The sequence below is a fragment of the Choloepus didactylus genome, chromosome 5 (assembly GCF_015220235.1).
Source record: "Choloepus didactylus isolate mChoDid1 chromosome 5, mChoDid1.pri, whole genome shotgun sequence".
In the NCBI taxonomy this organism is placed as follows: domain Eukaryota; kingdom Metazoa; phylum Chordata; class Mammalia; order Pilosa; family Megalonychidae; genus Choloepus; species Choloepus didactylus.
The window spans coordinates 13,988,540-14,010,803 of record NC_051311.1 but is presented as its reverse complement, the minus strand read 5'-3'; the positions used below and the strand labels follow the sequence as shown (position 1 = coordinate 14,010,803).

General features: G+C 40.8%; 1 pseudogene; it reads left to right on the top strand.

Annotated features, from left to right (window-relative positions):
* The first annotated feature begins 11,406 nt into the window (after nt 1-11,406).
* On the top strand, nt 11,407-11,993 carry LOC119535124 (annotated as a pseudogene).
* The last annotated feature ends 10,271 nt before the right edge of the window (nt 11,994-22,264 follow it).

Here is a 22,264-nt window from a genome sequence, read left to right as displayed (position 1 = left end):
CACACATCAGGACTTCATTCCTTTCTACAAATGAATAATATTCCATTGTATGAATATGCCATATTTTGTTTATTCATTTGTCTGTTGATGGACACTTGGGTTGTTTCCAACTTTTGGCAATTGTGAATAATGCCACTGTGAACATTGGTGTGAAAACATCTGTTTGAGTCCCTGCTTTCCGTTATTTTGGGTATGTACCTATTAGTGGGATTGCCAGGTCATATGGTAATTCTACACTTAACTTCCTGAGGAACTGCCAAACTGTCTTCCATGGTGGCTCTACCATTTTATGTTCCCACCAACAATGAACAAGTATTGCTATTTGTCCACATCCTTGCTACCACTTGTTACTTCTGTTTTTCTGATACTAGCCATTCCAGTGGTGCATGCTATGTGATGGTATCTCATTGGGGTTTTGGTTTGCATTTCCCTAATGGCTAATCATGTTGAGCATCTTTTCATGTGTTTATTAGCCATTTATGTATCATCTTTGGAGAAATGTCTCCTCAAGTCTTTTGCCCATTTTCTAATTGGATTGTTTGTCCTTTTGTTGTTGGGTTATAAGATTTCTTTATATATCCTGGATATTAAACCAGTATCAGATACGTGGTTTCTAATGTTTTCTTCCTTTCTATGGGTTGTTTTTTTACTTGAATGATGAAGTTCTTTTATGCACAAAGATTTTTAATTTTGATGAAGTCCCATTTATCTGTTCTTTTGTTGCTGGTGCTTTTGGTATAATGTCTTAAGAAACTATTTCCTAACACAAGCTTCTGAGATGCATCCCTGTGTTTTCTTCTAGAAGTCTTATAGTTTTGATTCTTATATTTAGGTCTTTGATCCATTTTGAGTTGATTTTTGTATATGGTTTGAGATAGGAAGTGCCCCTTCATTCTTTTGCATATGGGTATCAGGTTTTCCTAGCACCATTTATTGAAATGATTATTCTTTCCCAATTGAGTGGACTTGGCATCCCTGTCAAAAATCAATTGGTTGTAGATGTCAGGGTCTATTTCTGAACTCTCAGTTTGATTCTGTTGGTCTGTATGTCTGTCCTTGTGCCAGTACCATGCTGTTGCTTTGTAATAAGTTTTAAAATTGGGAAGTGTGAGACCTTCAGTGTCAATCTTTTTAAGATGGTCTTGGCTATTGAGGGCCCCTTATCCTTTCATATAAATTTGTCGACTCACTTTTCCATTCCTGTTAAGAAGGCTATTGGCATTTTGATTGGGATTGCATTGAATCTGTAAATAATTTGGGGTAGAATTGACATCTTAACAGTATTTAGTCTTCCAATCCAAAAACACGGAATGTCCTTCCATTTATTTAGAGCTTTGATTTAATTTAGCAATGTTAAATATGTAAATTAAATTTTTACATATTGACCTTGTACCCTGCCCCTTTGCTGAAATTGTTGATTAGCTCAAGTAGCTTTGTTATGGATTTTTTTTAGGATTCTCTATAGGTAGGATCATGTCATCTGTAACTTCTTCCTTTACAATTTGGATGTCTTTTATTTCCTTTTCTTGGCTCTAGCTAGAACTTACAGTACAATGCTGAATAACAGTGGTGACAGTGGGCATCCTTGTCTTGTTCCTGATTCTAGAGGAGAAGCCTTCAGTCTCAATATTTTAAAAATATATATATTTTAAAACAAATTCATGGTTAAAGAGGATAACTTGAGCAGCATCACTATCTGAAATTTCAAGTCAACAGGCTTTATCTTAAATTTAACTTTTTTACATGATGCTTTGGCATTTTATTAGCATTGTGAGCTAAAGCTGTAAAACTGGCAGACAGGAAATATTACCATTGTTGGGAGAACTCTAATTTAAAAAATACCAATGCAGTTTCAGATTAAATCCATCTATACCTATTTCACATGCACATGTATTCCAAAAACACTATCTAAAATACTGGCGATGGGATTACAGGGTAAGAGCAGGTGAAATATTCCCCCACTGCCTAGCAAAACAAACATTTTCTAAAAAGAGCCAAAATATTGCTCTACAGACATCAAAACAATGAAAGGATTATGAACCTGTTCTATAATCTTTGCAACGTGATGGCCAGGAAGAAAGGAAGATAGAAAATTTTAGTGCAGCTTAGCACACCTCCTAATTATTCAGCATACATTGAAAAAGATGGAAATACCAAAGAAGAGAACTGGGACTCTGGAGAGGGGCAGTGTGAAGGGAGCTGGGTCCAAGGAAAAGGCCACTGGCCAAGATGCCAGCTGAAGCCGAGAGGGACAAAGCCAGGTTTCACCCCTCCTCCATTCCTCTGGCATTCTGAGAGTAAATGGCAAGGGATCCTGGGACTTCCCTGCAGTACTGAGAAGGGAAGAAAAGGGAGAAAAATGAATCTGAGTGCAAGCAAGCAACCAGCACACCCCTGACTCCCACTAGTAGAAAAGGGGGTGGGAGAAGAGCCTACTAATCTGAGCAACATTTCCTGACAAAAGATAATGGAGCAATGCCTACAAAGTTCTAAGAAATGTCTAAGAAAATTTATTGGGTCACTGTAATTATACTCAGTAAGTTGTTCAAATATAAAGACAACAGACTCTCAAACCTGAAAGAACCAGAGACTATTGCACTCATGAAACCCTTAAGAAAACCACTACTGACAACTCTAACCAAGATATGAATGGCGAATGATGGTAAAGCACTGTCGGTATTATGGAAGCAATTTACACATACAACTAAAGAACTGTGGGAAATATATAGGAGTGCAATAAAATGTAGCAGTGTTGAAATAATAAAATGGGAGATGGTGAGAGGATGGGAAGAAGGATGAGTGTGTTCATTTTTCTTAGTGGGGAGGTGCAAGGCTCATAAATCAAGGGTAGAAATGTACTTTGTACTAAGATGACCAGGTTCTTGTTCGAATGGAGCTTACTTTGAAGTAAAGACAAGAAGATAATACATTTTGTGAAGTACATGTACAGAAGAAATTCAGAATTCAATACATAATGTACAATAAATACCCAAATAATTGCTGTGAAGAAAACTATAGCATAGTAAGAGCCTGACAAGGGAGTGAGGGTGAGGAATTCGAGAACATATAGTCATGGAAAACTCTGAAGTCAGGACCTTTGAAATGACACCTGGGGAATGGGCCCAACATAACTATATGAAGCTTAACATCATATCGTGCCTAATGACAGGATGCAGGGAGCCATCCTGTAAAGCTCACGACCAAGAAAGTATGACTACTGTCACCATTATTATTTTCCATACTGTTCGGGGAATACAAACTAATGCAATTGGGAAAAAGAAATAAGAGCTAGAAATATGGGAAAGGGAGAGGGGAAGATTATGGTGTTCAGTGCTGTGTATCTGGAAAATAGAAAACTATTTAAGTTTTTGGTAGGACTAGTTACAAATTTGATATGCAACACTCAGTATCTTTGTTAAAAAAAAAAGTACAATGGATACAAAGATTTAATTTGCTATAGCAATGAAGTTACTATAGAAATGTATAGTGTCTATGTGAAAAAACCTTTGACTCTTCCATGGAATGTAGAATATGGCTTAGATAGAAAACATTCCTGTTTTTGACAGGAAGACTCAATATTTTTTAAAGTGCCAAAATTCTCAAGTTAATATATTTGATGTAATTCCAATATAATACCAGTAAGACATTTTGGGGGGAATTTGATAGAATGATGCTAATGTTCACTGGAACAGTATATATACAGATTATTAGGAAACTACTTCTTTAAAAAGCTAGGAAGATAAGATAAAATATCTTAAACATATTTTTAAATTTTACCGTAATGTTTTCTGAACTATATACATTAATACTATATAAAATGTACCACTTATATAATTCACAGACACTGTAGCAGAACATAATGGCCAGTCTAGAAAAGACCCAAAATATAAATATGAATTTAGGATGTGATAAATGTAACATTTCCAACTGATGCGGAATGAGTACATATTCAAAACTGGAGAATATGACCAGCTATTTTGAAAGTTATAAAACTGGATCTTGAGAGGATCCAAGATGGTGACATAGAGAGGAGTGGAAGCTAAGTAGTCACCCTGGAACAACTAAAAAAAAAAAAAAAACAGAAACAACTAGTAAATAATCCGGAATAACTGGAGGGGGACAAACGTGACCGTCCACTCATCATACACTAACCTGAATTGGAGGCATAGCTCGAGATCACAGCATAAAATCTGTAAGTAAGAACTGCAGATCCAAATCGGGAGACCCCTCCCCCACAGCCCGAGCTACAAAGCCTCCTGGTGCCAGAGAGAACCTTTCTCCCAGCAAGCGAATATAGCTCAGCTGAGCTCCAACTGGGGTTTTAATTAGCGAGTGTGAACTTTCACTACGAGGTACGAATCCCCAACAAGTAGACAGAGGCTTTGGGTGATGACTGACCTTGGAGAGCTGGAGGGTCGCCTCGGACTAGCTCTGTTCCTTTTTCGACTCAGTGGAGAAAGTCTCAGCCATTTTCAGTTCCCAGTTCTGTGACCCAGACAGGGGTGTGGCACAGGCAGAGAGAGACCATTGAAATGCTAATGACCTCCCCCTAAGAAAACCCAGGGACGCTACATCAATGCCGGTGGTTTGTGGGTCAGCGATAGAGAAAACCTGGGGCAAAACTGAAATGAAGACTTAGATTCTTACAACAGCCTTCAATTTCCGGGAACACCTGGGAGGTTTGAATATTAAAGCAGCCTGGCCTCCCTGACCACCCAGACACACACACCATGTTCAGGGCGGACAGCTCCAACAACAAGCCCAAACTGAGTTCACCAACTGAACCCCACAAAAATCATTTCCCCACACACCACAGAGACAGAGTTGGGGAGAACTGACTTGAGGGGTATAGGTGATTTGCAGACGCCATCTGCTGGTTAGTTAGAGAAGGTGTACACCACCAAATTGTATTTCTGAAAAATTAGATTGGTATTTTTTTTTTTACAACTTGAAAGAACCCTATCAAGCAAAGCAAATGCCAAGAGGCCAAAAACAACAGAAAATCTTAATGCATATGATAAAACCAGACGATATGGAGAACCCGATCCCAAACACCCAAACCAAAATATCAGAAGAGACACAGTACTTGGCATAACTAATCAAACAATTACAATCTAGGAATGAAAACATGGCACAGGATATAAAAAACATGAAGAAGACCATGGAGCCAGATAAAAGGGACATAAAGAAGACCCTAGAAGAGCATAAAGAAGAAATTGCAAGATTAAATAAAAAAATAGAAGATCTTATGGAAATAAAATAAACTGTTGGCCAAATTAAAAAGACTCTGGAGGAAGGGCAGGCAAGATGGTGGCATAGAGAGGAGTGGAAGCTAAGTAGTCCACCTGGAACAACTACAAAAAACCAGAAACAACTAGTAAATAATCCAGAATAACTGCGGGGGGACAAACGAGACCGTCCACTCATCATACACCAACCTGAATTGGGAGGAATGCCTGAGAACACAGCATAAAATCTGTAAGTAAAACCTGCGGATCCAAGTCGTGAGACCCCCTCCCCCATAGCCTGAGCTGCAAAGCCTCGTGGTGCCAGAGAGAAGCTCTCTCCCAGCAAGCGAATATAGCTCAGCTGAGCTCCAACTGGGGTTTTAAGTAGCAAGTGTGAACTGCTCACTTCAGGTACGCATCCCCAAAAAACAGACAGAGGCTTTGGGTGATGACTGACCTTGGAGACCCGGAGGGTCGCCTTGGACTGGGTCTGAAGGGGACTATCTGTTTCTTTTTCGGCTCAGTGGAGAAAGCCCCAGTCATATTCAGTTTGCAGGGCTATGACTTGGGGAAGGGTGGAGACAGCACAAGCAGAGAGCAAGACCATTGAAATGCTAACGACCTCCACCTGGGGGCTCTGTCTTCTCTAGGAGGAAAGGGGTGGGGCCCTTTCCATTCAGAACCAGACCCTAGAGCCTGGGGGAACATGGCCATACCGCCTCACACCAGTCAAGAATTACAGGCTAACAGGCATCACCTGCTGGGCAGAAAAGCCCAGTGACCTGAGGCATCAAAGAGTGGAGCAATTTTCTAAGACACACCCACAGGGAAACCAGATACTGAATATTTCTTCCCTCTGGGACCTGAGCTTGTTCTGGTCTGGGAAAACCTGATTTGGATAACCAAGGAAACCATGCCTAGACAACAGAAAATTACAACCTACACTAAGAAAAACAAAGTTACAGCCCAGTCAAAGGAACAAAGGTACACTTCAACTGAGATACAGGAATTTAAACAACTAATGCTAAATCAAATCAAAAAGCTTAGAGAAGATATTGCAAAAGAGACAGAGGCTGTAAAGGAAACACTGGGCATATATGTGGCAAAAATCAAATGTTCAAAAAAACAACTAGTAGAATCTACGGAAATGAAAGGCACAACACAAGAGATGAAAGACACAATGGAAACATACAACAGCAGATCTCAAGAGGCAGAAGAAAACACTCAGGAACTGGAGAACAAAACACCTGAAAGCCTACACGCAAAGGAGAAGATGGAGAAAAGAATGAAAAAAATATGAGCAACGTCTCCAGGAACTCAAGGATGAAACAAAGTACAATAATGTACGTATCATTGGTGTCCCAGAAGGAGAAGAGAAGGGAAAGGGGGCAGAAGCAATAATAGAGGAAATAATTAATGAAAATTTCCCATCTCTTATGAAAGACATAAAATTACAGATCCAAGAAGCGCAGCGTACTCCAAACAGAAGAGAAATGAATAGGCCTATGCCAAGACACTTAATAATCAGATTATCAAATGTCAAAGACAAAGAGAGAATCCTGAAAGCAGCAAGAGAAAAGTGATCCATTACATACAAAGGAAGCTTAATAAGGCTATGTGCGGATCTCTCAGCAGAAACCATGGAGGCAAGAAGGAAGTGGTGTGATATATTTAAGATACTGAAAGAGAAAAACCGCCAACCAAGAATCCTATATCCAGCAAAGCTGTCCTTCAAATATGAGGGAGAGCTCAAAATATTTTCTGACAAACAGACAATGAGAGACTTTGTGAACAAGACACCTGCCCTACAGGAAATACTAAAGGGAGCACTACAGGGTGATAGAAGACAGGTGTGTGTGGTTTGGAACACAATTTTGGGAGATGGTAGCACAACAATGTAAGTACACTGAACAAAGGTAACTATGAATACGGTTGAGAGAGGAAGGTGGGGAGCATGTGAGACACCACAAGAAAGGAGGAAAGATAAAGACTGGGACTGTGTAAATTGGTGAAATCTAGAGTATTCAACAATTGTGATAAAATGTACAAATATGTTCTTTTACGAGGGAGAACAAGCAAATGTCAACCTTGCAAGGTGTTAAAAATGGGGAGGCATTGGGGGAGGGATGCAATCAGCATAAACTAGAGACTGTAACTAATAGAATCATTGTATTATGCTTCCTTTAATGTAACAAAGGTGATATACCAAGGTGAATGCAGATAAGAGGGGGGGATAGGGGAGGCATGTTAGACACTTGACATTGATGGTTTTGTCTGATTCTTTATTCTACTTGATTTAATGTTATTTTTCCTTTTGCTGCTTCCTAGCTGTCATTTTTTTTTTTCCTCTTTCTTTTGCCTCTCTACCTTCTTAGACTCTCCCTCCTGCCTTGTGGAAGAAATGTAGATGCCCTTATATAGATAGTGGTGAAGGTGGTGAACACACAAATGTATGACCATGCAGAGAACCATCGATTATCTACTTGGGATGGAATGTATGGTGAGTGAACAAAACCATATTTAAAAAAAAAAATGGGTTGATGACAAAACCTCGAGGGCAATATACTGAGTGAAATAAGCCAGACACATAAGGACAATTATTGCAGGGTCTCACTGATAGGAATTAATTGTAATATTTAAACTCATAGACATGAAATATAAGGCACCAAGATATAGGATGAGGCTTAAGAATGGGGAGTGGTTGCTTAGTATGAGCAGAATGTTCAATTAGGATGAACTTAAATGTTTAGAAATGAACAGAGGTGTTGGTAGCAAGATGTGAGAATAACTAACAGCGCCAAATGGTGTGTGAATGAGGTGGAAAGGGGAAGCTCAGAATCATATATGTCACCAGAAGGAAAGTTGGAGGTCAAAAGATGGGAATGTATAAAACTGAATCCTATGGTGGGCAATGTCCATGATCAACAGTACAAATACTAGAAATCACTTCCATGAATCAGAACAAATGTATGACAATACAATTAGAAGTTAACAATAGAGGGGCATATAGGGAAGAACTATATACCTATTACAAACTATATACTACAGTTAGTAGTATTTCAACATTTTTTTCATAAACAGTAACAAATGTCCTATATCAACACTACGAGTCAACAATTGAGGGGGGTTGGTTAGGGATAGGGGAGGATTAGAGTTTCCTTTTCTTTTTTTCTTTTCTCATCTTTCACTCTATTTCTTGTCTGGAGTAATGAAAAGTATCTAAAAATTGAACAAAAATTAAGTGTGATGGATGCACAGCTGTATGAGGGTACCCGGGGCAAGTGATTGTACACTTTGGATGTTTGGATAATTGTATGGTATCGGAAGAATCTCAATAAAAATGGGAAAAGAAAAAAAAAGACTCTGGATACTCGTAATACAAGATAAGAGGAAGTTGAACAATGACTCAGTGTCCTAGAGGACCACAGAACAGAAAATGAAAGAACGAAAGAATGGAGAAAAATATTTAAAAAATCGAAATGGATCTCAGGGATATGATAGATAAAATAAAACGTCCAAATTTAAGACTCATTGGTGTCCCAGAAGGGGAAGAGAAGGGTAAAGGTCTAGAAAGAGTATTCAAAGAAGTTTTTGGGGAAAATTTCCCAAACCTTCTACACAATATAAATACACAAAGCATAAATGCCCAGTGAACTCAAATAGAATAAATCCAAATAAACCCACTCCGAGACATATTCTGATCACACTCTCAAATACTGAAGAGAAGGTGCAATTTCTGAAAGCAGCAAGAGAAAAGCAATTCACCACATACAAAGGAAACAACAGAAGACTAAGTAGTGACTACTCAGTGGCCACCATGGAGGTGAGAAGGCAGTGGCATGACATATTTAAAATTCTGAGAGAGAAAAATTTCCAACCAAGAATACTTTATCCAGCAAAACTCTCCTTCAAATTTGAGGGAGAGCTTAAATTCTTCACAGACAAACAAATGCTGAGACAGTTTGCTAATAAAGGCCTGCCCTATTTCAGATACTAAAGGGAGCCCTACTGACAGAGAAACAAAGAAAGGAGAAAGAGATATAGAGAATTTAACAGACATATATAGAACCTTACATCCCAAATCATCGGGACACTCATTTTTCTCTAGTGATCACGGATCTTTCTCCAGAATGGACCACAGGCTGGGACATAAAACAAGCCTCAATAAATTAAAAAAACAAACAAACAAACAAAAAAAAAAAAAACAATTGAACATATTCAAAGCACAATCTCTGACCACAATGGAATACAAATAGAAGTCAGTAATTTTTGAATTGTAACTCCACTATTTACTTCCTACATGATATAAAGTACACAAACTCTAATGACAACTCAGTGGTTTTTGAACTCAGTGTAAAATATGTAATTATTGACAACTATATAAAGGTGGGGGAATGGAGGAGTATAGGTACATAGTTTATATGTCCTATTGAAATTAAGTTGGCATCAAAGAAAAACAAGATTGTTATTGATTTAAGAGTAATTTTAAGCCCCACAGTAAACACAAAGAAATTATCAGAGAATATGACCATAGAGATGAAAAGTAGAGTATGGGTTAAGAGAAATGGGGGAAGGGGCAATGGGGAGTTAAGAAGTGAGTATAGGGTTGCTGTTTGAGGTGAAGGGAAATTTCTAGTAATGGACGGTGGGAAGGTGATAGCATTACAACATTCTAAATGTGATTAACCCCACTAATGGAATGCTAGGGAGGGGGTGGAATGGAAAGATTTAGACTGTATATATGTTTCCACAATCGAGGAAAAAAACAAACAAACAAACAAAAAAGACAGTCTAAATAGATGACAATTGAATGCCAAGGATGACCCTGGATGGGATCTGAGGATGGAGGACAGGAGGCTAAAAGGGACACAGTTGAGACATACGGAAAAGGAAATATAGAATGTAAGCTTTTTATCATTGTTGAATCTGTTGTACTTCTTAGCTGCACTTAACGGGATTGCATAAAAGAATGTTCTTGTTCATGGGAATTGTATATGTGAATTATAGCGTTTGTTCAAGGATGTGTGCAGCTAGCTCTCACATGTTCATAAGACAGAGCAGTAGATGATGGATGATAGATAGGGAGGGAGGGAGGGAAAGAAATAGCAGTGTGACAACATGTTAAAGTTAGTGGATCATGGTATCGGGGGAGGGGGTCAGGAAATGCTGGAGTTCTGTGTATGGGGTTTGTATTGTTTTTGCAACTGTTCCTATAACTTTGAATTTATTTCAAAATAAAATGTAAAAAAAACAAAAACAAAAAAAACAAAACTGGATCTCAGTCTTTCCTGTTGTAGTAAGTTCTAGACGGATCAAGCATTAAATGTTAAAACTTTAAACATAAAAATCTAAGAACTCATAAGAGGATTTATTTATAATCTCAGATAGTGTGATGGTTAGGTTCATGTGTCAACTTGGCCAGGTGATAGTACCCAGCTGTCCGGTCAAGCAAGCACTGGCCTAACCATTGCTGTGAGGACGTTTGAGGCTGGTTAATAAACCAACAGGCCGGTTTATTAAATCATCAGTCAATTGACTGCAGCTGTGACTGATGACTCACCAAAGGGCATGTCTTCCACAATGAGAGAATGCAATTGGCTGGATTTAATCCAATTAATCAGTTGAAGACTTATAAGAGAGACAGATAGAGGACCTTCACTTCTTCTTCGGCTGCCCAGCGAAGCGTTTCCTGAGGAGTTTGTCGAAGTTGTCTGTTCATTTCCTGAGGAGTTCATCGAACACGTTTGTCGAAGATCCCAGTTCATTTCCTGAGGAGTTCATTTCCTGAGGAGTTCATTGAAGTTGCTGGTTCGTTTCCTGAGGAGTTCATCGGACATCTTCCTTGGAGTTGACAGTTTGCTGACTGCTCTACAGAATTTGGACTCGTGCATACCCACAGTTGCGTGAGTCACTTTTATAAATTTGGTAGTCATAGACACCTCTCATTGATTCTGTTTCCCTAGAGAACCCTAACTAATACAGATGGGGAAGGCATGTCTAAGCTGTACATAAAAGCTAGATGGCACCAAGTAAAGCTAAATTATTTTTATTACATCGGAACTAAAAACTTCTCTAGTGAAAAATCAAAGCCAAATTTTAAAATCCTGAACAAACTCAACATACCAAAAGTAAACTGGGGGCCCTTCGCCGTCTTCCCTGTCGCCCGGCGTCCACAGCCATGAAGGTTGAGCTTTGCAGTTTCAGTGGGTACAAGATCTATCTTGGACCTGGGAGGCGCTATGCCAGGACCAACGGGAAACTTTTCCAATTTCTTAATGCAAAATGCGAGTCGGCATTACTTTCCAAGAGGAACCCTCAGCAGATAAACTGGACTGTCCTCTACAGAAGAAAGCATAAAAAGGGGAAGTCAGAAGAAATTCAAAAGAAAAAAACTTGCCGTGTAGTTACATTCCAGAGGGCTATCACTGGTACATCCCTTGCTGATATTATGGCCAAGAGGAATCAGAAACCCGAAGTTAGAAAGGCTCAATGAGAACAAGCTATCAGGGCTGCCAAAGAAGCAAAAAAAAAGGCTAAGCAAGCATCTAAAAAGACAGCAATGGCTGCTGCAAAGTCTCCCTCAAAGGCAGCACCTAAACAAAAGATTGTGAAGCCTGTGAAGTTTTCTGCTTCCCGAGTTGGTGGAAAATGCTAAGATGCCAGATTTTTTAATAAAGATCTGACTAACTCAGGAAAAAAAAAATGGGGAATTGGCAATGCCTTCTTGACCAAAAGAGGGAAAAGAAATGTAACCAACTCAGGTTTCAGTAGCTAAGAGATTTCAAATAAAGTCAAGAGGTCATTCTGGAGGTTACTCTCATGTAAACTTCCGTCAGATATTGCAAATTGCCACAGTATGCCAAGCACTAACCGACGGTATTCTTGAAAACCCTAAAGAAAACCCAGGGTTCTATCTAAGGCTCTATAAAAGTTTTACTTATTAAGTTTATTTTTCAGAAACTTCAAACCTCCAGATTGTCTCTATGTGAGGTAAGCCCTGAAACCGTGAGATATCAGTCTCTCCTAGAACGTCAACCAGTTGCTTTCCCCTACCCGATAATGTCAACACCCCTTTTCAGCATGAAGAAGCTAGAAGGGTCTTTACCCAGATATCCCTGAAGATTGAGAGAATGATCAAATGAGAGGGAGGAATTGTAGCAGAGAAGTTAGGATTCAACAAGTGATTATGACTACTGCATCACTACATAGATATTTCATTTTAGTTTCTAGTGTACTAAAACAGTCAGAAGGAAATACCTGAAATTGTGGAACTGTAACTCATACTATACCTTGACATTTGCTCTATAACTACTTGTCAAACTGTACTTTGAAATTTATCACTTTTCTGCCCATATATTTCAAAATAAAAATGTTTTGAAAAAAGAAACTGGGGGAAAAATTGCAGTGCATGAAAAATAGGAAAGGACTCCATAGAAAAAATGCAAGGAGATATGAATAGGCATTTCTCAGAAGAAGAAATATAAATAGCTAATGGAAGTTATGAGAATGTGGTTCACTGCATGACTCATTGGGCTTTTCACAATGCATCAGATTGCCTGGCACAGAGTTAGACTTCAATAAATACTTGTGGAACACATGGATGAATGAAATGCAGCTCAAAGAAACTGACCAATTTTCAACTGGATTTGCAAAAACCAAAGCATGTGTTAAAACCCAGTATTGGTAAATATATGGGAAACAGACCTTCTCCATGGGTAATAGCCTCAAAATTTTTAAGTCATGCACCCTCAGATTCAGCAAGTTCACTGCTCCATGGATATATTCACAAAAGTAGGTCAAGACAGGTACAAGAATGATCATTGCATTGTTGTTATAACAAAACATGAGAAATGAACTAAATTTCCTTCCACAGGAGGCGAGTTAAAAGAATGTTGGCCCATCATACAGTGGAATGCTACACTGACGTTGGATGGAACATTGTACTCCTGAATATGCTAATAAGCAAAGCTCTCCAGGATTTTATTAAGTGAAAGATGCAAGAGGCAAACAGGAGAGTGAGTCGTCTTTGACTAATAAGCTCCACGAGGGCAGGAGCTTGGCCTACTGCGCTGGTTTCCTGCTGTATCCCAGCACCTGGAATAGAACTTGGTTCTTGAGTGCTCAATAAAGATTTATTGAATGGGCGCCAGCCTTCCTTCCATGTGTTTGGCTGGACGCCCTATCTTGCAAGATAGTAAATAAATTCTTTTCTCCTCCAGAATCGAGAGAGCGTTTATTCCCTTACAGGTACCACTTTATTTCCGACAACTTGGGGGCTCGTCCGGGATCCAAAGCTTCGGAGGGGGACCCCCGAGGTGGACAAAGGGAAGGCGCGCCCCGCTGATTGAGCGGTCTCGGACTCCGCCATTGGGGGCCCATCTCCGGCAGCTAAAGGGCCCGAGACCAGAAGCTTGAATCTGCCGGTTGTGGATGAGAAAAGGGGGAAATGAAAAGGCCTGCCTCTGGTTAACCAGGCAACTCCGTGCACGGACCAAGAAATGCTGTGGAGATAATCTTCAGACTTCATTATAAAATTTGTCCACTCCTGACAAATGTCCTCCATGGAGAAGTCTTCGCCACCATATTCCAGAGGAAGAATGCCTGGGAAATGCTGATTTAAGCTTTGTTTTTGGCAGAAAAGTAAGACAGCAAAGAATTCACACACAGAAACTTGATTTCTATCCAGTGGATTGAGACACAATCTTGCTAGCTGATTCTTAAAAGGCATGGTGCAGTGAAAACAATTCAGTCAAATAAAGAATACAGAAAGAAACGTATCACAGAGCCTGGAGGAAATGAACATGGCAGGATTAAGTGTACAAGGAATATAGTACATACAGCCTACAATCAAGAGCTCAGAAAATGGACTGATAAACAGATGGATGGAGAACCAGACCGAAAGACAGATAGATGGACGGATAGACAGATGGATTGAAAGGTTGATGGAGAGATAGATGGAATGACACAGAAAATGTGGTAAAATGTTAAAATTAATAAATTTGGGTATCTTGGGGGAGTGGGGAATAGGGTATGGTGTAGTTCTATGTATAGGGTATGTATTGTTTTTGTACTTGTCCTGTAAGTTTGAAAGTATTTCAAAATAAAACATTTAAAATTAAAAAAAAAAAAAAAAAGATTTACTGAATGAATGAAACTCCTGCCTGAAGCAATCACTCCCTCAGCTCTTTGAACTGCTCTTATTGTTCAAGGAAAACTGATATTTCTACAGCTGTCTTATTTCTAGTCCTAGAGGGCAAGCAGCAGCCACTGCCATGCTCCAATCTGTCTCCTGCAAAGTGCCTGCTACTGCAGAGCCGGGTCTTTGCTGTCTTTCGCTATTTCTTTGGCGGCAGGTTTACCATTTGACATTCAAATCATAGAACTTGCAGAGCTGGAAGAGAACCTGTCACTTCTGATGGCCCTATGTGTGTACTCCTCACAGAGGTGGGCAGTGGGAGCACTTGAAGACTGTGCCCGGGAGAGTAATGAACAGAGGGGTAAATTCATGTCTGATTAGCATGGAACCTGTAGGAAGGACGTGCTGGGCTGTTGCAGGATGCCGCCAGCCTACCCTATTCTAGCCACTGTGAAAAACTCAAAGCACATGTGGCAGGCAGGTGCCCACTTCCTACCCACTCTCATCCTGCAAGCAGGCTGGTTGCACTGAGGCACTGACGGTTTTGAAGGAGAAGGAAAGGGGGTTGGATGGAAATAAGAGTGGGGTAGCTGGAGAAGGCAGACCCATCTGACTAGATGGTCTCTAGCAAGAGGGTGGGATAGGGTCAGCAGTCCCAGTGGACAGTGGCTGAAAGTGGACAGTGATCCAGCTATACGGGATACAGCCCATGGCTGATAGAGAACTGGTCTCTGAGTGAGAGCCTGAAATAATGAGGAAAAGTGACTGGACTGTGGGTGAGGAGACAGATGTTTAGCTCAGCACGGAGCTCATGCTGTAGGTTAGGACAACTCTCTGTTCTCAATAGGGCCTGGATTGGTAGGTGGAGGAACTAAGGCAGGCTGGTGCCCTGCGAGGACAGGGGACAATGGGGACAAGCTGTAGCTCAGCAGGCACAGGGGCATGTGGGCCTCCTCTGGTGGCTGGGTTAACAGCACCGTGCAGGCTGGCTGACACTCCACTGCAAACACTGAGTTGTCAGCCAGGACAAGCAGAGGAAGGGAAATTCAGATGACCCTGAGTTCAAGTCTCCACTCTGTTGATTTCTAAGTGCAATCCCTTATGCAAATCACCTCTCAGAGCACGAGCATCCTCATTTGTACAGTGGACTGTGAGAACTTCCTTGAATGGTGCTGCGAAAATTATATGAGATAATGTTTGCAAAGCACCTAGCATGGTGTTTGGTGTATAGAAGGTTTGCAGTAAGCAGTATCTCCTATATCTATTATAACTTGATGAAAGTCAGCATTAGTAAGAGTGGGGTTTGTATGACTAAGGAGTTGGCCGTAAATTAAAGCGGAGGCTGAAGAATTTTTACTCAGATCATAGAGGGGAATAAAAGGAAGCAGAATCCAGCTGGGAGAAGCTGAATCTACCGAAAGAATGAAAGAGCATCCCTCTCTCTACCAAGAAGAGAAGCTAGCTAGGGAGTTGAGCACTGACTGGCAAGTGGGCAAGCAGCAGTGGTGGCTGGTCTTTAAAACTATGTAAAATTTTTTCTTTCACCTTGAGTGGAAGAAGATTTAAAACTCTTCCTGAAGAGAAGAAAAGGCACTGAGGCAACTACTGAAGGCTTTTCACCCCTGCCAAGGAGTAAAACAGATGGAATTAGTGTCGTTCACAACAAATACATATGTGCTTCTTCTCCCTGCTCCCCACCTCCCAACCTCCGCGACAAGCCATGCCCCTCACACCGCTGAAAAACCGGTCATCGAGGGAGGTGGCGTTTATAAGAGGATATGATGGACAATTGTATGCCGACAGATTAGACAACAGAGATGAAGAGGAAGGATTCCTAGGAACGCAAATGACCCAGACTGATGAAGAAGAAACAGAAGGTCTCAATAGACCAATGACAAGTAGAGATTGAGTCAGTCAACAAAAACCTCCCAGCAAAGAAAAGTCCAGGTCCAGGAAGTTTTACTGGTGAATTTCACCAAATGTGCAAAAAGGAATTAATACCAATCCTGCCCAAACTCTCCCAGAAAAAGAGAGGTATAGGTAGCAAGGAGGAACAAGTATAGCCTGCAGAGCAGGAGCTCAGGGCTGCTAAGGGGAAGGCAAGGCTGATCCTTTGGCTGAAGACTTCCAGCATTCTCTCCCAGTCAGATCCTTTCCCATCGGCCGAGCATGAGGAGGGAGAGTTACCAGAACCCACAGGACTACAGCTTTGGAAAGGAACTGGAAAGGCAAACCTGACCCAAAGAGGGCTGAGCCATGGTCTTCAGATGCATGAAAGAGGACCCCTCACCAGTTTCTCTGCCTCAATGAGGGGACGATCCAAGGGGGAATGGAATTTTTTAATTCTGTAAAATGTTCAGGTTCAAACAAAGAAAGGCTTTCCAGGTAGTGACAGTCCCTCTGCCCCAGCGAGGACACAGAGGGAGGTGGGGCCCCCTGGGGACAGCCTAGAGGCCAGGCTTGGCCCGTTGACTGGAAGGACCTCCCTCTAGTGTGGGGGGTCAGTGATCCTGTGTTAACAAAGAAATGGGTCCAGCACCAAGACAAGCACACGGAGACCAACAGGCAGCTGAGACACTGCGTGAGGTGAGGCGACAAAGCGAGCTTCCACGCCGACACCGTCTGTCATTTAAGTGAAAAACACTGCCTTTGTGATGATACTGTCATTAGAAATTCTTCATGACTCGGAGAGGATTTTTTACTGGTGACACGTGAGCAGAACTGAATGGGTGTTATTTATCTTCCTGGGGTGCAACCACATCTCAGAGGCTTGTAGACACCTGATCAAATACTTGCTTGGGCTCTGTTGTGAAGTCCTGACTCAGGCAGACCTTCCATTGACGTCAGAAGGAGACCTGCTCCAGCGAGGCTGCAGGACCAGGCTTAGGAGGATTTATTTAACTAGAAAACTGAATCAGGGTTGGACCTAAAACAAAAAACCTGTGACGTCTCTAGACCAGAGCTGGGGGGAATAAATCCTTCAGTTTTCAGAGCCTGATGGTGGTGTCTCCTCAATTAGAGTTTATTTAGGATGGTGATGTTTAAAGTTCTTGGACTTGGCAGGCACTGAGGCATGTGTCTGGCTGTCCCTCAGGTATTTCATGACCTTCTCAGGAATCTGTATCAAAGGTGTCCCACATCTTTTGTGGGTGTGTCTTCTGCTCTGAGTTCTCTTACAGCCCAAGGGTCCAACCTTGCCTCAAGAAATTTCAGTTCCTCAGGATTTGGCATCAGGCTGTGCTTTAAGTGAGCTCTTCCTACCTTGTCGAGGCAGGATTAAGACATCAGGAACACTTGAATAGGGTGTAGAATTACGAAGCTGCACTGAGCATCCAGATTCCAAATTCAAAGCTTGTAGTCTGCATAATTCCCTATTAAGTGCTACTTCAGCTGCATCCCACAGATTTTGGTATGTTGTATTTTTTTAATTATCAATTATTATCTAATTTCCCTTATAATTTCTTCTTTGTCCCATGGATTACTCAGAAATGTGTTGTTTAATTTTCAAATATTTGGGGCTTTCCCACTTATCCTATTGTTAGCAGTTTCCAATTTAATTCCATGTAGCCAGAGAAATTTTAAGAAATTTTTTGAGGCTTTGTCATAACGAAGTATATAGTCTGTCCTGGTAAATGTACCATATGTTCTTTAAGGAATATGTATTCTGTCTTGTCAGGTGTGTTCTAAAAGGGTAGTTGATAGCATTGTGCAACTCTCTCATGTCTTTGCTGATCTTTCCCTAGTGATTCAGTTGCTAAGAAAAGGGTGTTAAAATTCTCCAACTGTAATTGTGGAAATGCCTCTTTCTCCCTTTATTTCTGTCAGTTTTTGTTTCATGTATTTTGAAGCTCTGTCCTTAGACAAATACACATTTATAGTTGTGTCTTTCTTTTTTTTTTTTTTTTAGTTTTTTTTTTTAAATCATTTTATTGAGATATATTCACATACCACGCAGTCATACAAAACAAATTGTACTTTCGATTGTTTACAGTACCATTACATAGTTGTACATTCATCACCTAAATCAATCCCTGACACCTTCATTAGCACACACACAAAAATAACAAGAATAATAATTAGAGTGTAAAAGAGCAATTGAAGTAAAAAAGAACACTGGGTACCTTTGTCTGTTTGTTTCCTTCCCCTACTTTTCTACACATCCATCCATAAACTAGACAAAGTGGAGTCTGGTCCTTATGGCTTTCCCAATCCCATTGTCACCCCTCATAAGCTACATTTTTATACAACTGTCTTTGAGATTCATGGGTTCTGGGTTGTAGTTTGATAGTTTCAGGTATCCACCACCAGCTACCCCAATTCTTCAGAACCTAAAAAGGGTTGTCTAAAGTGTGCGTAAGAGTGCCCACCAGAGTGACCTCTCGGCTCCTTTTGGAATCTCTCTGCCACTGAAGCTTATTTCATTTCCTTTCACATCCCCCTTTTGGTCAAGAAGATGTTCTCCGTCCCACGATGCCGGGTCTACATTCCTCCCCAGGAGTCATATTCCACGTTGCCAGGGAGATTCACTCCCCTGGGTGTCTGATCCCACGTAGGGGGGAGGGCAGTGATTTCACCTTTCAAGTTGGCTTAGCCAGAGAGAGAGGGCCACATCTGAGCAACAAAGAGGCATTCAGGAGGAGACTCTTAGGCACAAATATAGGGAGGCCTAGCCTCTCCTTTGCAGCAACCGTCTTCCCAAGGGTAAAACTTATGGTAGAGGGCTCAACCCATCAAACCACCAGTCCTCTATGTCTGTGGTCATGTTAGCAACCATGGAGGTGGGGTAGGCGAATACCCCTGCATTCTCCACAGGCTCCTCAAGGGGGCACTACATCTTTTTTTTTTTCCTTGTTTTTCTTTTCTTTTTTTTTTTTTTTTAATATAGTTGTGTCTTTCTGCTGTTTCAACTGTAAGGAAATGTCCCTCTTTATCTCTGGTAATACCTTCTGCGTTGAAGACTATTTTAACTGGTGTGAATGTGGCCGCTTCAGCGTTCTGAGGCTTACTCTGCGTGTGTGCTGTATTTCTCCACCCTTTTGCTTTCAGCCTCTCTGTATCTTTATATTTAAACATTTCTTTTAGTACACACACACACACACACACACACACACACACACAATCTTCATTCTGACAATCCAATCTCTGTCTTTTAATTGGAGTGTTAGTCCATTAGTGTAATTACTGATATGTTTATGGGTTTGGCTCTACCATTTCATTAACTCTCTTTGTCTACTTCGTTTTTTGTTCCTCTATTCCTCTTTTCCTGCTTTTTAAAAAAATCACTACCATGTCTCATGTACCATTCGCAGATTTATGTCTCCAGCACGTCTGAACTCCAGACTCCTGTTCAGCTGCCTGTGTGACATCTTCACTGGGCGAGCTGGTACACAGCTCAGCCTCAACCCAACTCGAGCCCCTGGGAGTCCTCCCCAGAGCTGCTCCTCTCCCAGTGGCCCTCGTCTAGGTTGACGGCAACTCCTCCTTCCCCTTCTTCTGCCCCAACTCGACATACTTGCCCCTTCTCTTTCTTTCACACCCACACTCAATTCGTTGGTAGGTCCTGTGAGTCTTGTCTTCTAAATACAGAGAGCCCTTCGCTTCTCACCACCTCCACCTCCACTGGCCCTGTCCAAGCACCAACGTCTCCCTCCTGGGCTACAGCCACCCACTGGTCCCCTTCAGGCTGTTCTCAACACAGCAGCCAGAGCGATTCTTTGAAAAGCTAGGTTCTCTCATCACTCTTCTCTTCAAAACTCTGCCATTAATTAATAGTGCAATTATGAAAATGTTCTTTCATGAATTCTAACAAATGTACCACACTGATGCAAGGTATCAATAATAGGATGGTATATTGGGGAAAAAATACACCCTAATGTAAACTATGGGCTATAGGTAACACTACAGTTGTAATATTCTCCCGTCAATTATGACAAGGTGCCACACTAATACAAAGTGTTAATAATAGGGGGAGGTGAGGTATATGGGAAAGCTGCATTTTTTTATATGATTTCTCTGTAAACCTACAATTTCTCTAATTAAAAAACTTTTAAAGAAAATATAGGGAAAAAATGAAGAGCTAGTTAACATCTTAAAAAAAAGTTAGTATATGGGATATTGGCCTCTCAAAGCTTAAAAGTCCTGCAGAAAAAATCCTATATGCCTTAGCCCTGCATGCTTGTTTCTGTTATGGGATGTTATTTCCTTAAATGTGGGAAACAAGAAACAGAAGCTTCACGCCCATAGCATTACTGTCTACAATGAGAATGTGCTTCAGAATGTCAAGTTCTGAATCCACTATCATCCCACAGGAAATGTGCAACATTTGGGACATGCGAGTTAATTTTAGTGATATTTCTATATACATCTGTCATATGGATTATCCACTCACATCCCAGCCCCTTTACTGTTCCAGGTGATGGAGCAGAACGTCAGGGATTCTTTTCAAGTTTTGTTAAATCCTGAGCCAATGACAAAAAGCAAACGGCATCCAGGTGCGAAAACTGTCTTCCTCTTCTCCGTGGCTCACAGAGGGTCTTTGTCTTGTCTGAAGGGCAGAAGATTTGCAATGATTCTGTGGCTGGGTTTCTGCAGAAGCTGAAGTAAACATTTTCAGCAAGTCACACATAAACAATTGCTCTTAAATGGATGTCTCCCAGAGCTGCACGGCTGAGAACACAAAAATGTACTCTGAGAAAGACATATTCCGAGCCAGGAAGATGAAAACCATTTAGTGGGCTCCTTCTGTACATACGTATTGTGGAGGCACACTTGCTAGGTCTAGTAATGAGACAAAATAAACACTCTTCATATTTTCACAACCTTTTTAATGCTGCCTTTTGATACAAGGAAACTTACAACTTCATTTAATGTTATTAAAATTTTTGAATAAATTAAATATTGTGTCTAAAACACACACACACACAAACCCTGCAATTGTCCCCCATTTAACTCAGAGTCAAAATAAAAGTATTTTTGATGACCTGTATGACTCTCCCCACCGTTTGTCTGTCCTCCCTGCCTTCACTCTTTCCTTGCTCACTCCACTCTAGCCTCCTTGGCCTCTGTTCCGGTTTGCTAATGCTGCCGTTATGCAAAATACCAGTGATGGATTGGCTTTTATAAAGGGGGTTTTTTGGTTACAAAGTTACAGTCTTATGGCCAGGCAAATGTCCAAAGACATCAACAGTAGGGTACGTTCACTGAAGAACACCAACGGCCTCTGGAAACCCTCTGTTGTCTAGGAAGGCATGTAGCTGGTGTCTGCTTGCTCCTAGGTTGCGTTTCAAAATGGTATTTTCCAAAATGTCAGTGTCAGCTTTCAATGGCTGTCTTCAAAATGTCTCTCTAAGCTGCAGCAGCACTGAGCTCCTCCTATCTGAGCTTTCATAGGGTGCTGGTAAACTAATCAAGACACACGCTGAATGGGTGGGGCCTCACCTCCATGGAAATAATCTAATCAAAGGTATTACTGACAGTTGGGTGTGTCACATCTCCATGGAAACAACTTAATCCAAAGATTCCAACCTAATCAACACTAATATGTCTGCCCTCACAAGACTGCATTAAAGAACATGGCATTTTGGGGACATAATACATCCAAACCAGCACAGCCTCCTTACACGCCCTCCAAATCAGTGTTTCACAACCTTTTTTCATTATTGTCCCTTCCTAGGAAACTTTTTAACATTCTTTTTGCTAATCACCACCCACTCCCACCTCCCACCATGAAAATTTAATACTACAGATATATTACACACTGGTTTATATGCTGTATGTATATGTTTTTTTTTAAAAAAAAAACATTTTTTAAACTTTTTATTTTGAAATAATTTCAAACTTACAGGAAAGTTGCAAGGATAATATGAAAACAATATAGCAAACTCCAATATACCCCCTACCC